At 40.1% G+C, this 20,272-nt stretch overlaps 1 protein-coding gene and 1 long non-coding RNA gene across 3 annotated transcripts in view; one reads left to right on the top strand and one right to left on the bottom strand.

Moving 5' to 3' along the window:
• Positions 1–20,272, top strand: part of fgfrl1a (fibroblast growth factor receptor like 1a) — an 85,893-nt gene that overhangs the window by 47,436 nt on the left and 18,185 nt on the right. The gene's annotated exons all lie outside the window — the stretch shown is intronic.
• On the bottom strand, positions 1,695–16,146 carry LOC144994696 (uncharacterized). The gene is made up of 4 exons (XR_013658292.1): positions 16,008–16,146; positions 3,102–3,218; positions 2,846–2,988; positions 1,695–2,199 (listed from the first exon to the last, which is right to left on the bottom strand). It is a non-coding gene; the product is annotated as an uncharacterized LOC144994696 (long non-coding RNA).

Raw genomic sequence — 20,272 nt, 5'->3', positions numbered from 1 at the left:
AGTAACAGAGCAACCAGAGGTAGGAGAGGAGGAAGTGTCGATGCTGTCAGACATGACATTAAACAGTGAGAACAAGCCCAGCTCAGCCATTAGAAGCCTGATGGACCCTTCACCTCAGCTGGTTGTTTAGGGCAGCTTTTGTGGAGCATAATCCAAGTGATAAACTGCATTCCATTGATTCTGTTGAAAAGAAATATCAAAGAGGAGCAAAGGTTTTTGAAGCACAAACACAGGTAAAAGGCTTACACTGCAACCTAAACAGAGTTGCAGGTGGGCAATCTGCAAGAGATGCAGCAATGTTTTTCCTCATCCCCAAACGGCTCTGAGCAACAGGAATGAAACAAAGCAGGCATCCGGGTGAGTCACGGAGGAACACAGGCCCTGCGGCTGCATCACGATGAGCCAGTTAGTTTTACATTGTTGTAAATTGCCGTTCATCAAAGAGAGCCTGTCAGCATGAAGCCTCACACGGCAGAGCAGGCCAACATCTTTGAAGTTCAGCAACGCACGGCTAATGAACGCACATGCAGATGGGTGCAGGAACGGCCATGCGAACAGGAATGTGCAGAGCAAACAGGCCCGTGACGTCCTCGCTCTTTACAGGTTCACCGCAGGCTTTGAAGTGTCTCTCTACCATTCCAGTGGGGATCACAGAGCAGATCAGGATCCACGCACAGCAGCACATTCTTACTGTTGTGCTGTATCACATATGATCAGATAATAAAGTCCTTTTAAGAGTTGTTTGGTGTGTTAAAGTGTAAGCCCATTTCAAAATAGGTTCCAGTGAAATTTGAAATTTGGACTCCAAAGCTTTTTAAAAAAAAAATCGTATAATCCTAAAGTACTATTCTTTTTTCCTACCATTTTTACCACTTTTATTATAATTGCTGCATAAAGCATTTTCAAATTCAACACTAATTTCAGGTTTTAATTGATTTAATATTAAAAGGAAATGAATGTTAATAATGAAAATCTTCAGCGCCTCATCATTCAGGTTTAATTAGTTATTCCTTATGAAATGCATATTTGCCTTATGGGTGCATACAGGCTGGGAATGTGGGGGAAATCTGTACGGAGCACGTAGGTGGCCCAAAGGAAAAGGTAAGGTTGTAGACTGATCGGTGAGGCCGCTGAGCAAAACTTGTATGCAGATTTTTTCTACGGGAGTTCTGCGAGCAACAGGTTATAGCAAATACTTGAATAACGTAAAGGCAATGAAGTAGGTAAGACAGGCACATCCTATTGATTTTTCATATTTTTAACAACCAAGATGCGTTGACCTACAATTCAGTTGTCAGTTTAATGTGAAAATATTCCAGTTTCTTTTTTATACTAGATGCGCGTCATAATGCAAAAAAAAAGTGTCATATTGTATATTATGTTATTGAGGGAAATGTCAACTTTCTGCTTTTCTTTGTGCACAAGGGGCTGTAAAATAATCTCAACCCATGAAGGATGAATTAGTTTTACCTCTAGAAGGCGACTAGGTGGAACTTATAGACTAATTTATGATTCCAGACCGAAAAAACGCCCTTCTTCTGAACTGCATGTGAGAAATCATATTTGGAAATAAAAAGGTTTCTTAGTTGTGCTGGATTAATGCAGTTTGATTTGCAAACGTCTCATTTATTAAATCCTGGAACATCAGGACTTCAGAACGGTCTTAGAACACAAGAGAACACACAAAACCTAAGATTATTTTTATTTGGATGTATAAAACTCTTTCAAATAATGAACCAATCTTGTTCACACAGTTTTAAAAAGTCTGGAAACCAGCCGTAAGGCACATTTATTGTATATATTTTATTTAGTAATTGTATTCACTACTTTTTCTCTATTTATTTGCTGCACTGTGGCGCTACGGTTGGCTCTCGCCTCACAGTGACAAGTGTTTGAATCCAAGCTGGGTACCTTCTGCATGTAGTTTGCATGTTCTCCCCGTGCATGCATGGATTTTCTCTGGAATTCCGTCTAAACACATGCTTCATGGGTTCATTGTAGTCTCTAAATTACCACTTGTTGTGTATGTAAGTGTGTGTGAGTGAGTGAGTGTGTGGCCCTCCAACAGACTGGCAAGCTGTTCAGGGTGAACCCCGCCTTCATCGCTGGGTTGGCTTCAGCAACTCTGTGACCCTGAAAGGGATTTGGCAGGTTCTGAAGATGGCTGAATGGGTTTCCATTAACTTTGTGGTCCAGGAGCTGTTTATCAGGTGATTGAGAGGAGAAGAAAGTGAGATGGTTACAGTACAGTCAGAATTATTGAAGGAACTGTCTGCTTTAAGGCATAAAAGTCGTCTTTGAATCAGGTGTTGTACAGTGAACCAAAGCTGAGGAGTTGTATCAGCAACACTTCATTGTAAAGCAATACAGGAGGGGTAGGAGGTTAAACGTGGAGTGAACTGGCACCTTTGCACAGATATTTAACCAGAGTATAACCTGATACCAGCAAAAGCGGAGCAGGCAATCAGAGGGTTCAAAGTCCTGGGCTGAAACCCGCGGTGTGTGTTTCAAAGGCAGCGCGTGGTGATGGATGCAAGAGATTTGTTAATTCAGCAAAGACGAACAGTGCCTTGATGTTTACTGAAGTGACTCTGGCGGCGCACGCATGCAGAGGAACAAATGCACACCGACACAAAAGATTGTATCCTCACATTCTGGCATGAAATACTACAGCGGCAATAATACACTAACCCAGGAAGGAGTCCAGAAGATTATGTGTGTAGTGGTTGGGTTCCTTAAATCACTCGTTCGCATGCTCTGCAAAGATTTGCTGAGTTCCTTACAGGAGGAAAACTCAAATTTCTCAAAAGTCACAGCGGTTCCTCTCTTTCTTGTTAGATTATACCTGTTTTGCTTCCTTTGTGAAACAGCAGCAGGTTGTCTTGTAAGGTGGTATCGGCTGTGATGATCTCCTTTAGCTGTCTTCGTCAAGATGAAGCATTTCCTCAGCAGGTACCATCAACAAAGGACTTTCTTTCTCGTGTGGCACTTAAAAGGACATCAGAGGATGGGATAATTATATTGTGGCTCTTAGTGGTGTTTCCGAAATCATCAAATATCTTCAACAATATTCATCATATTTTTATATTTGCACAGCTTACCTTAGATTCAACAATTTTTGCAAGATTGTCAGCGATTGTCAGCGAAGAACAGGATGTGCTCTATCTCTGACCCTTCCTACGAGAAACTAATGCTTGAAAGAGGTTCCCAGGGAAATACTGAAAGTAAATCGACAGGAGTGGAGTGATACGGACGCTATTTTGGATACATTTTGAATTATTTTGAGGATAGAACGCCTCTATCGGCATCAAGGGGTTAAACCTTAACACATTACCAATAAATACTTGAACTTCACTACAATTACTGATATACCACACTACACTGTTTAGTTATGCAAAAAAATGTTTTGGTATGAAAGAAAACACAATGTTAAAGGTTCTCCACAGGAGCCAAGATTTATAAGTACATATAATGTAGAGGTTAAACAAAACAATGTGGTTTTTAGCACTGAAGAAGATTATTTTGATCTGCCATTAAGCCGTATAACCATAGGGTTATTATAAAACACTACAAGGATGGGTATTTTGACAAGCTCCTTGTCTCAGTTTTGGTCTTGAGTCAACATAAAAGGGGAACAGTTTGTGCAAAAATAAAGGAAAGTTAACTAAGGAAAGAAGACTTGGTTTCAGTGTGAATCATTAAATGGTTTCTAAGAAGCTCATGAAATCCTTTAAAGTCTTTGCAGGGCACTGCCCCACACTCTACATCCATGCGCTGCTCAGCCATACACCAGGCAAAATTTCCAGGAGATATAAGTACAACAGTGACAGAAGTGGGAATTTTTTCAGAGCAGGAGGAGCTCACGTGTAAGGTTTGGTGTTGTACCTGTCACTGTTCAGAAAATGCAGAAAGGAAGGAACTTAGGTGTCTGTTGGTTGATTTTCGTCATGCTCCTTGTATGGTGACAATATAGCTTTCTATTTGTATTTCTATCCTATTACATCCAAGCCCACCTTCCAACTTCAAACACAGAACAAACCAGAAAGTAACAAATGTTGCACTTCCTCTATTGACCATTACAGACAGGTCAACTTGGCTGGTAGGATTTATTTTTAAGTCAATCATATTATTAAAACTCATATTTCCATATTATTAGGAGTGTATTATTTTGATTAACACATTGATGGACCCATATTAGACTCAACAAAACTTTGTGTGACATTGTAAATTACATGTCTAGCCTAGCTGTGACGTGCAAAACCTGGCTTCAAAAATACATTCATTAAATAAGATTAATATACTTTTTATTATTAAAAGTAAAAATCAAATATTATCTTTTAAACATGTCTATTCTAAGATTACTTTTTTCTGTGTGGGTTTCTTTCCTAAAAAAAAAGATGGAATTCACGCATTTCCTTTTCAAATACACCAGAAAACGGCAGGTGAGGCACCAGCAGCCGTGCCTCACCTGCGCCCAGACTGACTGGAGCTGCAGCTGATGCATGCGCTCTACTGTTTCGGTCTTTCTATCATCATAAAATACGCTATCTTCTTAATGTCTTCATTTTTCTTTATTCTCGCCATTTGTCTGATTACACTGCCAGTTTGTGACTGATTTAGTATTTCTTATCTGCTAAAAATACCCTTTAGAAATACACTTAGTGATGCAGTATGCGTTCCTCAAGGCAGAGGTGAGAGAGTGACACGGCAGCGAAAGAATCATAAAATTAGTGGTAGCAAGTCAAGTGCTGCTTAGTAATTCTTCAATATTGTTTAGCATCATTTTCTAATTGAAGGATTACGTGTCTAAACTCAGGAATTTGTGGAGACACGTCAGTGGCGGGGGTCTCCACTGAGACAGAGAGACTTTGACAACTGAAGAAAGAAAAGGAACACTTCTACAAACAGTTTATCCATGTGTTTCTTCAGAAGGAACGGCGCAATAACTTTCTTCGTAAGTAAAAGTAAGTCAATAATAACAATTGTGGGGATTTTTTTTGTTTTTGCTACTGTTTGTAAATGGAAGAAATACAATTTTAAACGACACACTTTAACTGTTCCCAATCAAATGGTGAATAAGCTACTTTGTAGGGTTCTTATGTTTGTAAATCTGACTGATGATGTCAGTGCCTCACAGGCGGTGAACCTCACCGCACGTCACTGCTGTTGGTGCTTATATTTCTATAATTATTTGGTTTTCATTATTAACCCTTTAACATTGGAACTTTAAAAATTAATGTAATTCCATCAGATTCTGTAGTGGACAAAAGCAGCTTTGTACTGATATGCAACGCTGTACAGCAGTGAAGTGATACATTTTATATTTTCATACTTTCATACTGATACTTTTTATATCGGTCTTGTGAACATTACTAACGTAAAGTGTTGCAAATGGACTTTATGCTGATATGCAAGGCCAATTTGCAGTACGTTAAAGAGTATTTGTTATATATATATGTGTCATTGGTGACATCTCTGGTGTTAAAAGGTTAACCACACCCTCACCAAACATTGGACCAATCGGCCGTGGGGCGGCCGTGGTGCAGCGGTAGGGCGGTCGACCCATGATCGTAACATTGCAGGTTCGATTCCCGCCTTGCACGCCCATGTGTCAAAGTGTCCTTGGGCAAGACACTAAACCCCACCTTGCCTCTGGTGGTAGGCGGGCGCCTGTGTTTGGCAGCGGAGCGACCACCAGTTTGTGAATGTGTGTGTGACTGGGTGAATGGGTCTGTGACTGTAAAGTGCCTTGTCCTTGTAGGAAGAAAGGCGCTATATAAGTATACGCCATTTACCATTACCAATCGCACACTAGTTCCTCCATTAACAGTTTGACGGGACAATGTGTTGAGATCGGCAAAATTCCAAAATCATGGTGCCAAGAAAAAAAGCATCACTCTGTTCTTTGATTCAGACGTCCCGTTATCTGTTCTCTTGTTGACCTTGATTTTAGGCTTGTGACCCACATCCCCGTCAGTGTTGGCTGGAGACCAGATCTTTTCCACCATAAACTGTCCTTCCACGCTGTTTGGTCATCAGGTCATCTCTTAAAGTCTGCGGTTTTCCTTTACATCTGTGTCGTGTTTTATTCGTTTTTTTGTAAGGATGTCTGCTCATTTGAAGATTTGCTCTTCGTCTCAGTGCAGCGGGCCCCATGCAGCTCCTCACAGGCGTGTGTGGTCCAGTGTTACTTCTAATTTGTATACGTGGCACTCTGACACTCTCTGTTTCCACTTTTGTGATCTCAGAGCGCCCCACATTCCCGTGTGCAGCAGCGGACATGAAGTCATTTACTAATTCCTCTGAATCATTTCTGACCTTGAACGGATTGCCTCCATCACAGGCAGAGCTTGTTGTTGTCTGTTTGCCAGATTTCATATCATCTCCTTTTTTGGATAATCTCACTGGGCCGTCAGCACTTGACTCCGCTGCTCTGCCGCTGAAGTGTGAACGATGATTTAAAACAGCGACATCGTGTTTACATGCAGCACAAGTTTTTTTTTTAAACACCTAGATGAATTTAACCAGATGCATTTGTTTTAATCCCACATGCACAAAGAGGGAAAGCGGCTTCCTGGTTGTGTGTTTTTAGAACTCGCAGGCTCATTGCCGTAATGTTTATGAACCAGTATGTGGAACCACTTTTTTTTTTCTTGTTCCTGTATATTTTTTCATTAGGCTGTTGATGTTTCTGTGCTTTGACACAGCCCAAGGTGCTTCTCGTGTTTTCCTGATTGTAGGATTCCTTCACATTTTTCTCTCCAAACCAAACTTAGGCCTCAGTGTTATCCCAAAGCTGACCACCAACAGTATGAGCCTGGAGCTGGCCCCTCGGATGAAAATACACCAGAGCTGGATTTATGATCATACTGCTGGATAATGGATCTGGCTTTCTTTTCTACTTCATAAAGATTTGGGATGTAAATAACAAATTGTGATTGTGGCCCTGCTATGGACTGGCCAGTAGTCCACCTTTGCCCTGAAGTAGCTGGGAATGACTAACATATGGATGGATGAAAAACAAAATGCAGTCTCACCTTTTTGAGGGTTTGTTGCCTTCTATTCAGACCATGCACAGAGTTAGGGAGTAAATAAACCTGAAATGTTTAGTTTAATGTAGACGTGTACTATAAACCCTTTAACACTGGAACTATAGCTCCAGTGTTGACATTCTTTGAACTACTGTAACTCTTTAACCGCACTGATATGCACACTTTACACTAGTGAAGTGTTTATGCCATCAACGTGAAGCCAACGGATTCTGATGCGGAGAAAAGTCACACATAATCCTGTCGGGAACTGGTGCTGGAGGACAGGACCCAAAATGCAGAGCAGAGGACCTGACAAGGATGAACTGAAAACCAGAGAACCAAAAAGGCTGAGAGCAACCAACTAAAATGACGACAGCTGTGGATCGTGATGGACCGGGAAACATTGTGACTGAGGGCAACTCAGAACTTGACCAAAAACCACCACAAAACCCAAACCACAGAATCCTTACAAATCCGTTGGAATGATGTTGATTGCGTAAATGGTTGAAGAGGTACGGCAGCCAAAAGAGCGTTAGTCATTTTGCTGTTGCTGGCGACAGCACTGGTGTTAAAGGGATAACAAGTGTTTGTTTCACTCTGCCCTTATGATGCAGTAACTGAGCACTAATACTGGTAATTAATGTCCCGAGTGGTGTTGCATGGCCCACAGGCGCTACCTGCCCTCGCAGCTCCCCTTTGACCTGAACTTACCGGCTGAGCTCTGGACAGATCTACACTTGAAAAAAACACTTACTTCAGAATGCCGGCTTTTCTGATGCTTTTATCTCCATAGCAACCATTTCATGTTTTGATTGCCTAGGGTTGATGAACAGGTCTATGTACTTTTTAGAAGAATCGGCAAAAGTACATTTTTTGATTTCCTTGGCAACAGTGATTTTTAGTTAACCATCCCCACACTTCTAATATGTTTATGTATTATGTTATATCATTTAGTTTAGCTTGAGCAGAGATTTATTTAATCAGTTATCACAATACTTCAGTAAAAAATGTGAGAGCAACAGGTGAAAGTTACTTTTGCAAGTAAACACCATTTAAAAAATCTACAACTTCAAATTCCAACATTCTTTCCCAAGTGGAGTCCCATTGATGCTTGAGGAGTTAAGAGGCAATAGATCAAAGTCCCTAGGGGGAGTTTAAATTTGTAGCAGGTACTAAAAGGGAATTTAAGTATTTTTTTCATGATAGTGGCTTATTCCCAAGGTCAAGAAACTCCAGTTGTGGTTGTAGACTTAAGCTGGCAGCATGTGTGTCAAATTTTGTGAAAATTGCTTGAACGTAGGTTTTGCTTATCATATTGTGGAAAATGTGAAAATTGCCCAATTTCACACTTTGCCACACGATGGCTGCCAAGCCGTAGGTCCTGTGGCCATCCCATAATAATGTCAAAACTTTCTTTGGATATGAATATTTGTTTTAGTTTTGTGATTGGTTATTGATATAAATGTGTAAAATTGCAAGTTTTCCTCATATTGTCCAGCTCTAATAAGTGGAAAACCTGCGATTTGCGACATTAGTGATCAATACAAGAAGATATAACTTGCTATACATAAACAAAAAGCAAAACATCTAAATACATCATTTCCACTTCACAGCAACAGTTTCATTTAAATAAAAGTCAATATAACTTAAGTTACACTCCAAATGACCCTCGTCTTCACAAAAGGCAATACTCTAACATCAAAGGCGTCCATCCGACTGGTCAAATGCATAAATGGATTTATTTGATTCGTTAAATACTTCAAGCTGCCATAAGATTGTTTTAGCACATAAAAGATAACCATTTATCACAATTTTCACTGACTGTGGCCTCTTGCTATGCCCAAACGTCCTTTTTACTGAATACCAGAGTGGTGGCGGGGGTCAAGGCACAGTGAGGATGAAGAATTGTGAAAACAATATGTTCCTTGAATTCACGACTGCTGCAGGCCAGAATAAAGATGTATGTATTACTTGTATAATTATTGTTTGTATCTGTTTTTTTATCATGTGTATTTAATTAGCTCTGCTTCCTCTGGATGCTGAGTGCAGAAGAGATAGTTGACTTGGAAAACCTTTACTCTTGTCAGCTTCTGCACCTCGGACTGTTCAGTTGTTTCACTCTACTTGCAGCAATTGAAGCTCGTTTCCTGTGGCTGCTGGACTTGGTTGCAGATTCTGATGATGACTTTAGTGGACAACAATTCAAGGCTCAACCACAAGGTTAAAAGTTTCTATTTTGGTCAGAAGAGGATTACTTCTTGTCAGTGTTCCCCTTTCGGCGCCGTCTATTCCAGCCCTCCAGCAGGAGCGGGTACAGGGGTTTAGAGCCAACAGTGAAGCAAACAGGACACGAATAATCAGCCTTGGGGTAAAAGTCATGGTCCCCATTAAAAAAAAATGCTGAATTGGCATCTTTGGGTTTGGGATTACTCCTGTTTTACCTGAAGTTTTGAAGTCAGATTTTAAAATGAGTCAGCTGAAACAAAAGATCACTAAAACTTCCCTTACAAGGAAAATGTTAGTGTAATTCGTTTGCCACTCTGCAGTTTTTCATGGAAGGTAAAATTGACCCAAAAAAAGGCCTCTCACTTGTTTTACATCCTCCAGTTATTCCACTTCAGATTTGATGGTTTCCTTTCAAAATCTACACCCCCATTTTAGCACACCAGCTAAGTTATGAAGAGTAAAAAGAAAAACAGGATTCACATGGGAGTCTTGATCATTTTCCAATAACTGCATAAGAGGTTTTAGTTTTGTTAGAAAGTAAACCAAAACCGTGTAAATGTAGCGAACATTAAGGCCTTTAAAATCTGAAGGCTGATTCAGGCACATTCTTTAAAGTCCCACTCTGATCATCTTTTTATCTATTTTCCCAGTGGTTCTTTAATTTTGATTTTACTGTTGTTAGCCCAAAAACCTAAACCTCTAAAAACCCAGTGTCAGTTTTTAGGACATAATTTCTACAGAGCGGCAGGAGTTTATTGGAAATCCACCTCTAAGTTGTGGGCGGCCCTCATTTCCCATCATCTTTTTTTGTCTACACTCTCTCCTGTTGGCTTCCAGTGCCTCACAACTCCAACCTAACATTACCAGTGCAATAAAAACAGCGACCAATCATGGAGCTATCCAGCTATAAAGTTTAGGTCTAGATCCCAGCTCAGACGGGGAAAACAGAGACGTACGTGGATCTATTTGACTACAAGCATATGCATCAGAAATGAGCTTTTGGATCAGAAAAATGTCTCAAGAACATGTTAAAACGCCAAAAATACTTTTTTTTTATCAGACTGGGTCTTGCGGGAAGAGCAGTGTTTTGAGTATTTTATCGATATTAGCTTAATATAATAATTGCTTTAAAACGCCCCCAGTGGTAATACAGTTATGCTAACGTTTAGAAACCTCTGCAATAAAGCTATAGGAATTTCCCAAATCAGTGTTTGTTGGTTAATAGCTAGTTGTCTAAAAGTACCTAAACAAAACATGGACACTGTTTATGTTAAACTGTTATTTAAACTACTAAACTAATTATTTTTGCATGAACTGCACAGAAGGAAGTGGTTGTTTTTTTTTGTTTCTTTAAGCTGTGATAAAATGGTAAAGTCAAATTTTGTTCATCAAATACTAGCGCTTTAGCTTTTGCATATTCTTTTTTTCAGTTATAATTATAATGTCATTAGATTTAATGGATAAAACAAAACAGACTGATAAAAGTGTGTTCCAGTCATCTCTGGATGTAAATAGTACACTGCAATGTCTCTATGGGATCTGGTTCAACAACACGAGTTCTTGTAGCTGCTTGGTTTTGACTTTAAGACAGAAACAAAATGAAAGGAACAGATCGAGCACAATAGAACAAACACACAGACAACCTCTAGAGAAACGCACCTCTGCCGGCACCAAGTATGACGCCGCATCATTTCCCCCCAAAACGTTGTGTATGAGTTTGTGTGTGCAGATTGGACACAGCAGATTGCTCCCACACATGACCATCCATTCACCCGCTCTCATGCAGTTGTCTGACACACACACACAGATGCATATAAAGACACAAGCAGGCACACAGACACAGGTGGCTGTAATTAGTGAGAAGAGCCCCGTTCATGGCATAAGATCAAACAGAGGTGCCGCTCAGTTTTAGTAACGACAAAGTTTTACTGATCTGCACACACACACACACACACACATACATGTGCCTTTTCTTCAGTTCCCTAGCTTTGTTTTCTATTGTAATGAAAGTTTCCCCATTAAGTGTTTTTGTTTAGTCTGACTCGCTGCAGTTTTGCACCGTCAGTGTTTACTCCTGCTGAAGGAGAGAACGCAGACGATAGGTGTGGAGCTTGGGACAACAGAAAGACGGGCCTTGAATGATCCCCGGCGAGTCCCATAAATAAGCAGAGCTGCAGGTTCTGCTGCAGGAGGCTGATCTCAGCGAGCCCAGCAGAGCCGGGCACAAGGTTACAAAAGCAGGAGTAATGCTGCCGAAGGAGCTTTAAGCCGTGAGTGCTCAGCTTTTTGCACTGGTGATCAGGCAGATGTGTGCTCTACTTTAACTCTTTTTTTTTTCTTTTTTTTTTTAACCTGACTCAAGGTTTTTATGGATCCTTTAATGGTTGAGTAAATGGTCGAATTGATCCGTCCATCTTTAGGACTTGATGAATCCCTTTTGGGGTCACGGAGTCGCTGGAACCAACCCAGCTACTGTTGGGTGAAGGTGGAGTTCACCCAGAACAGGTCGCCGGTCTGATGCAGGGCCACACACTCACACCGGGAATAGTCAGCACAAAAAGATAAAACATAGGATGGTTTTCTTTTGTTCTAAGTAAAATTTAAAAAAAAAACTGCCAATGGAACTAGTAGAATTTATCTTGGTAAGAATTTTCTAAATAAGTTGTGATGTCCAGCCCTTTAAAATGAAATTAAATATTGAAATGAGCTATAAACTCTCAATTGTAGATAAAATATCATTAAGCTGATGTTGCTCAAAAAAAAATCTCTTAAAGTAGGTATATTTGTACATTTTCTCCCTCAACTTTATCCTATTTTATCAGAAGTACTAGTACCCCCATTTTAAGATAAATGTGTCTTAAATGTAAATTATGAGTAAAGGAAACTTTGCACTTTTCCTGAATCAATCAAGTCTGTGTCTTGAACCAAGACCAATCAAAAACTTCACAAACGTCTGTTTAAAAAATATTTGTTTGAAGTTTTAAAAAAAAGTTTTTGCTTCAAATAAGAGTTTTAAAGATCAAATTAATTAACAAGATATGCCGGATTCATGACAAATCGTTACATCTTAGAGAAAATCCCCGACAAGTTAGTTTTGTTTCAGATCAAGTGTACCCAGATATTTAAATAAGACAAAGAGACTTGGTGAGAGTTTGTGTTTTTGCAGTGCATCCATACCTCTAGGGACAACTTAGTCATCAATTTACCAATGAATGATGTTTTTAGGCTACGGGAGGAAACCTGAGTTGCTGAAGAAAACGCACACATGTACGTGAGAACATGCTAACTCCACACAGAACCCAGAAGGGATTCAAACCAGGGCCTTCTCGAAGTGAAGCGACATCATCAACCAGTGCACCACCAATGCAATCAGTTCAATTGATGCTTTTCTTTTTCTTTTTTAAGCCTTCAGAGTGCTCATAAAAGATATTTCAACTAAATAATTAGTGTTCCCCTAAATCTGTCAAGACCTCAGTCTGTTGGCATTTATACACAAGAAAAGATGAGAAAGATCCTAAAAGATCCAGTGTCAAATTCAGTAAAAGCTTTATTTGGTTTTGCTTCATTTGGCCAAATATTTGCATAGTATCTCATTAAAACTTGTTTATTTCTGAACAACAAATGTTCAGGACGTATGTCCACACACACACACACATACACACACCCACACACAATGCTTATGATCAATCCCAAAACACAATCCAGAGCGATTGAAGCCATTCCCAGCTAAGTGTTGTTTTCATCTCTCTTCTGAGAGTTCGATGCCCACAACAGCCGGTATTTTTTAAAAAGCACCATAAAGCTTCACTCGTAAAAGGCGCGATTTCTTGAATGCCTTCAGCAGGCCAGCGGGAGGGCATAGCTGGAGCTGGAAGCCCCATCAGGTGTTGGTGAGGGTTTCTGCGTGGTGGTAAAGGCTAATGAGCTCACATGTTCCACAAAGCCAGGATCTGATGCAGACTGTGTTTATACATTAGAAAGAAAATTAGCAGCAAGTAGAAATAGATCATCCTCTCACGTCTTTTCCCGTCCTCTAAACTCTGAATGGTGTAAGAGTTAATCAGTTTTGTACGACGGCGTTGCTCCTCGTAGAGAACCGCAGCTAACTGTGTTGTGCGACTGTCTGCTCTGTTGTCACAGTTCATAAATCTCTCTTTCACCAATCTCTTGCCTTTTTCATGAACCGACTCTCTCTCTTTGTAACTCTCTGGCTCCCTCTTGACCCCGTTTAAAAGAAAGTCAGATCTCATCGTGTTTGCTCTTTTTCTCCATCCGTGTTCCTTTCAGCGTCTCTCTTAAGCTATTAATGGATTCCTGTGTAGCAGCGCATGTTCTAATCATTTCCAAAAGGCTGCGCGGTCTCTCTGCAGGCCAGACGCTAAATCAGATTGACATTTGTGAGTGTGCATGAACAGTGAGTCTGATAAATATTTGCACCTGTGGGTGTGTGGACACTGTAATGTGAATCCAACTGTTTCTGATGGTTAATTGAAGAAGAATTGTTGTAGTCTCTGAACTGGAGACTAACCAACTACTTCATCTTATCTGGTTTATATTGTATATAAGTGACATTATAAAATTCCTGAATGATTTGCTAAAGTCATAATTTTATTTTATTTTTAAATGCATTTTCTTTTTTACTGCATACAATAGATTTCAAAATTAGGCAAGCTATGAACAATAGGAGTTAGAGAAAACAAATCTTATTAAATCTGTCCTTTTTACATCAGCACATCAACACAAGATAACAACAATAAATAATAATAATAGTAAACAAATAAGGGCTTTTGACTTGAAAAGCCGAAACCCCTTCCCCAACCGATCCAAGTCCACAGTTTGAGTTAACCTAACCAAAATGATTAATAATAGATGAAAACAAAAAATGTCTACTCTATAAGGCACAAACACTGAATGGTAAAAATGTGACAAGTTACCCACCAGACTCCTTTTTTTTCCAGGAGTAAGGTTTGGTGGTGGGGGAATCATAGTATGGGGTTGTTGGTTTTTTTAAAGATTAAAGCTCAATCCATTGTGGGGCGGCCGTGGTGCAGTGGAAGAGTGGTTGACCTCTGATCAGAGGATCCCAAGTGGGTCCCCTATGTGTCGAAGCATCATCGGGCCGGATGCTGAAACCCACATTAGTTCCTGGTGGTAATTGGTTGGCACCAGTGTTTGGCAGTGGAGTAAACATCCTTGTGTGAATGAGACTGTAACTGTAAAGCTTTTGGGCCTTCTGAGGAGGTTGTAAGGCACTATATAAGTATAGACATTTTCCTCTACCAAATGTTTTTTTTTAATTTGCAGAAATGACATTTTTTATAAGACACAATGTCACAGCCTGTGAAAGAAACACACGTCTTAGACTGTGTTTTCACTGTAGTCGCGTTTAAGATGAGGTTTAGTATGTAGATTAAGGCGGAGTCTGAATCATTACAAAGATTCAGATATGCAAGATTCAAAGGGGTTTATTGTCAATGAACAGTAAGAAAACGGGTTTCCCTGTACAATGAGATGCCTACTTTGCTGTTCGCTCCGAATGCCATAAGGTTAAAGGTTAAATCAAATAACAGATAAGGTAGGATATTTACAGGATATGAGGGATTACTTTATAACCCCGAAAAACTATATATTGCAGGAATGCCCTGGATTTTATTGCATTTCAGACAGATGCTCACTACTTTTTTTGCTTTCTTTTAAAGTAAAAACGGAATAAAACATGAACATTGTGAAGACTATTTATGAATCCACTGTGTTTTGATGATTAGAACCTGAATGGTTTTTAAAAATAAAAAACAAAAAACAAATTTGTCTTTTTTGTTTGTCTGTTTGTTTGCTTGTTTGTTTTATCTTTCAAACGCAATGCATTGTGGTCTCAATTTGCCAATCTAGTGAGCATTGATGCACATTAGTTTTTTACAGGGACTTCTGGGAAATTTCTAGGGCTCTGGATTTTGGGATTGTAGATTTGGTCACCCTGTAAAATGGCGAACGTCTCATATAGCGCTCTAAAGCTGCATTAACACCAAACACGATTTGCGTGACAGGGCCGTCAAGTTTATGCGTATATTCAATGTACAGACTTAATCAGAGGTCCTGCGGCGGGATTTGAACATGGGCACGGTGATGGGGCGGTGCAGGGAAAACACAGCGAGATTTCATATCTGAACTTTGGCAAAGAATTTGCAACCAATCATGAACTCAGCTTTGGCCCGTGACATGTTGATCATGTGATCAGCGGGTCGAGTCCAAAGAACAACAATATTTAAAACTTTTTTCCCTCTTATTTGTATTCAGACAATAATAAAAAATAAAAAAAACACTAAAGTGGCATTTTGTATTCAAACGCATGTTTTTTATTCATCTATCAAAAAAATGATGAAGAGTAACGCTGTAAGTTGGTGAAAAACTGTTTAGTATAAACTAATTATAGTGTGAGAACATTGCGGTAAAAAAGTGCCTTTGAGTACGTACGCTGGGCAGTTGAACCAGCATCCCCGTCAGCGATTACTGATGTGTGTGTGTGTTAAAGATTACACATAAAAAGTGCCTGTGGAGGACAACATGAGCTGCTAATTGTGGATGAAACACATCCTGAGCTTCAGACCCGAAGTTTCCACTGACATTCTGCCAGAGCGCATTTTGAATGCGGAGAGAGACCGGGTTATAAATCTGGTTACACCGACGCTGTGTGTTGTGTTTCAGCTCTCTGCAAAACCAAAATCAGTACAAAAAATACAAAAATATACTAACCATTCATGACCTTTGCTGGAAAGAAAATTCCGACTGTAAGGTGAGGGGTCAGAGTGCAGGACGACTGGAAGGAGAAGAAAAGAAAAAACAATTTTGGATGCCTCTTTCTCCTACAATTTTCAAATATCTCCTCTGCCCCCCTGACTCCCCCTTAATAACAGGCTCATAACAAAAGGGAGATCTACACAACATGTGGTTTTATTGTTTCCAGAGTATCATTGACATGATGGACTTATAATGACACTGTGTGTTTTAGTAGGGGGTCAGTGGACTGACAGGCCGACCAACTGCTGAAGGACAAATGGTGTTTGTTCTGCTGGCTGTAAAGAGTGCACGGCTTTGTAGAGGCAGAGGTCCTGGCAGCACTTTTGTTTGAGAACTTCGTCTTAAGTTCAACTGCGGGACATAGGAGTGCATGAATTTGCAGTTTGCTCCTTTGTCCAAACATAGCTTCTGTCCATTCAAAGCCTCGGTGGTGTTTTACAGCACAGATGGACGAATCTGCTGCAAGACTCAAGGTGAAAACCTGTGTTGTTGGATGGAGCCTTTGTTCCAAAATGTTAAAGAAGCAGAGCAATAAAATGGGTGCTGGAATTTAGCTCTCCAATTAAGCGAAAACAGGACTCGCTTCACATCTGTTTTTTCCACCAAAATTTGGCCTGGACTCAAAGCTTTGACTCGGAATCAATGCGGCTTCCTGAACCCGACCGCATATCCACCAGACGCGGGTCAATTTTACATTTTCTTTGGGCTTTTGTGCCACGGCTAACCCTGCGCTTTAACCCAGCTAATGGGGTTTGGGCCACATCTGGCTCAAATAACACTGGAAGTGTCTCAGCTAAACTACAAGTGCCAAAATATTAGCGCACAACAGGCTAAAATGAGGCTGTTGTTTGGAATGGATCTATGGAGGCCACAGGTCTTTAATATTATAACAATGTTTGATAAAAATGTATCCTGTTTCTAATCTTCCTTTACAAATAAATGTAGAAATTACAGGTTTTTTTAAAAATGTAGTGTTTCCTAAAAAATTGAAACAATAAAAAGGCTTATAAATACTCTTGGCTTGGAGTGACACCCCAATCATATTTTAATCTATTGTAAAAATCTATTTCCAGTGGTTATTTAAGGATGACTGTGCCGTTTTTAGCCAAAATCCTATTTTTTTAAACAGTTGTTGTCTAGGACATAGTTTCTGCAGAGCAGCAGAAGTTCATCAGAATGTCACTTCTAGCTTGTGGGCAGGACTGTTGGTGTGGAGCAACCCCACATCCCGTCACCCTTTACTCTCTCCTGCTAGATTACACATCCCCAACCTAACTTTAGCGGTGCAACAAAAATGGTGAACAATATTGAAGCTATTCAGCCGTAGCGTTTAGATCCAGATTTCAGCTCAGATGAGGAAAAAAAAAGTCATTTATAGATGAATTTGTCTACAAGTGGATGCATCACATTGGAGCGAAGCAGGGAGCAATGCCCCGCCCACTGTATTTTCTCCATCACAAATATTTAATATCTTTTTTTGCCTGCTTCTAATTCACAACAATTTAAACAAAGAAATACTCCAAAATGCAATTTTAAGCTCAATTTTATTTATAGATATCCTCCATCATCAGAAAAATGCCACAAGAATATGTGCAAAACACAGTTTTTATCGCAGTGGATCTCTAAAATTGAAGCTGAATGATGTCTCCTCCTCTATGTTGTAAGAGTTTTTGGCGCCTCACATCAGAGCTGCTTATTTTTGCCCCAAATCTTACGCAGATACTCAGCTTGGACCCACATCAGCTTTGCTCAGTCCATCGTTTCCAGCACATATCCAGTGTCTGTATTAAAAATGTGGGAGGACGTGACCCTTTAGGAAAACACTGCCTCTGGACACACACCTAGGTGTAAACACGCACACACCCGCACGGCACTGTGGGGACTCATATTTCTGAGCGTGCTTGTTTGAAAAAGGTCCTCACTCTCCACAGACCTGAAGGCAAACACAAAAGAGGTCACAGAAACACACGCGCTCACATGGGGCTGCCCAGGCAGGAAATGTGGGAAACTTCGCACACTCTTAAGCCATTTCCACTCTAGTATATGAAACGAGAAACAGGTGGAAGGAAGTCAAATTAAGGAAGCAGAAATCGAAGAGAGAAAGGACGGAATAAAAGTCTGAAACTGGATCGGCGTGTGCAAGATTTCAGCGTTTTGAGGGTTTCCGTATTTTATTAAAAATAGATGACATAAAGAGCTGACAGCACTGCGCTCCCCAGCTCTTTCAGACTGAAACTTTAGACCAATGGCGGTGAAACGGGGTTTGACGAGCTTTAATAACGGAGTCTCAAACAGAAAAGGAATTTTCTGTTTGACTTGGAAATGCAAGAGTCAGTGCATCTGTATCAGGAACGTCTCTCTCTCCGGTTTTGTGGGATCATGTAACTGTGTGGAATATCTGGCTGAAGAGGAGGTGGAACAAGATCAGAAGAAACCGTTTTTTAAGTGAAAACAGCTAAAGGAGTAGTGGAACTTGTTTTTTTACGTGTTCATCTTGGAGCACAGCATTACAGGTGCAAACCTGATTTTCCTGGCAGCATCCTCTGAGAAAGAAACAAACATGCAGGATTTTACTTCGTCTCTCACCAATGCTACATTCACACCGGGCATAGGTGGCGCCTTCAAGAACGCGCTGAATAAGGGTTTTTAAATACGCTTTTTAGTAGTGCGATATGTCATGGCGGCACAAATCTGGTGAATCTTGCACCAGGTTTCTCCTTTACAGCTCTATTCTGATACATGAAAGACTCTGCGTCATAAAATTCCACTCAGGCAAAAACATCAAGTATCTGTTTCTCCGTCAATCAATTTTTAAGCGGTTAGCACTTCTGTGTTTTGAAAATACATGAGTTACTACCAAATCCCAGACCCTGAATGTTTCAACTGCCACCCGTTTTGTACGCATTTTCGAGCTCGGTGTGAACTTAGCAAGTCACCCTTACACAATTAAGGGTGACTGGCCGACGAAGTATGCATTACCACTTTTTAACGGACGCCATGGAAGTCCACAAAGTTAAAAAGTGATAATGCACACTTTGAAGGCCATTAACCCGCTTATACCAGGCTCACTTACAAAAGAAATAACTATTAACCAGTTTCTAGTCTTTAATTCTTGTTTTTTTCCTATGTGGATTGGTTGTTTCACAAAAAGCGGACTATTTGTTACGTGGTGCGTCGCCTTGTCATGGTAACGTGACAAGGTGCCGCACCACCGCTGCAGTCAAGATTCGGTGATATAAAGCGAAATATCTATGCTGATCGTCCCGATGGGTTGAATAAAGCATCCGTTCAGAGAGAAAGTTCACCTCTTACCGCTTGTTTTGGCGCAAATGATTAAGCTAAAGGTTATTTTAAAGAAGCCGGCACAGTGATACAGAAGATTTAAGCTAGGTGACCGGAACTTCTTTTTGGGGCGTGCGGTTATCACTGTGCGTCATCACTTTTTAATGCACACCCAGCAGCCAATCAGAATCGAGTATTCACCCAGACCATGGTATAAGGAAAGGTAAAACTGTTTCACATCGGAAGTTTATAGAATAACGTTCACGTAAAGCTGAGAGTTTTACCATTTGGGTCAGACAGCCTTTGTAAATATGTTGTTAAGTTCTCTATAATTAGCACTACTGAGCATGCTCTGTGCTCTTTGAAGACAATGGCATCCTCTTGAAACTGTGGCCGAAGTGATAATTGAGGAGCCAGCTGGGCATGCGGGCAGCATCATCTGTTTATATTCAGAGATGAACTCCGGCAGGTCTCATTCTAAAAATCATCCACTTATTTTTGGGATCAAACAGAGCTTAACTTAAGCGTTTTAGAGGGATGCCAGACTTTTCCTGATCCTATTTTTGAATCTCTGGAAATAATTATTGATCTATGCAGTGTTCGATTACCGACTATATGATTCCTGAACTTTCTAAAAACAAAAACACTTTCTGATGCTTTGTTGCTTTATTCTTTTTGAAAGGTTTTCATGATGATTTTTCACAATATTTCATAGAAACGGTAAAAAGAGAGATGGTTTGTCATGTTTCTGGAAGCATTTTTAAACCCAATTACCCAGATTGGATAAGAAAATACCACGAATACAAATTGTGCTGTAAAGTTTGGTGCCTTGACATTTTTTTTCTTTTTTTTCATTTTATTTGCTTGTGTTCTTGTGAATAATTTTTACATGTTTAATTTGTAAAAATGTATAAATAGAATATAGTAAGGTTGGAGGT

The sequence above is a fragment of the Oryzias latipes genome, chromosome 10, assembly GCF_053564925.1.
Source record: "Oryzias latipes strain Hd-rR chromosome 10, Olatipes_Hd-rR_3.1".
Taxonomy (NCBI): domain Eukaryota; kingdom Metazoa; phylum Chordata; class Actinopteri; order Beloniformes; family Adrianichthyidae; genus Oryzias; species Oryzias latipes.
This window is presented reverse-complemented; position numbering and strand designations above follow the sequence as displayed.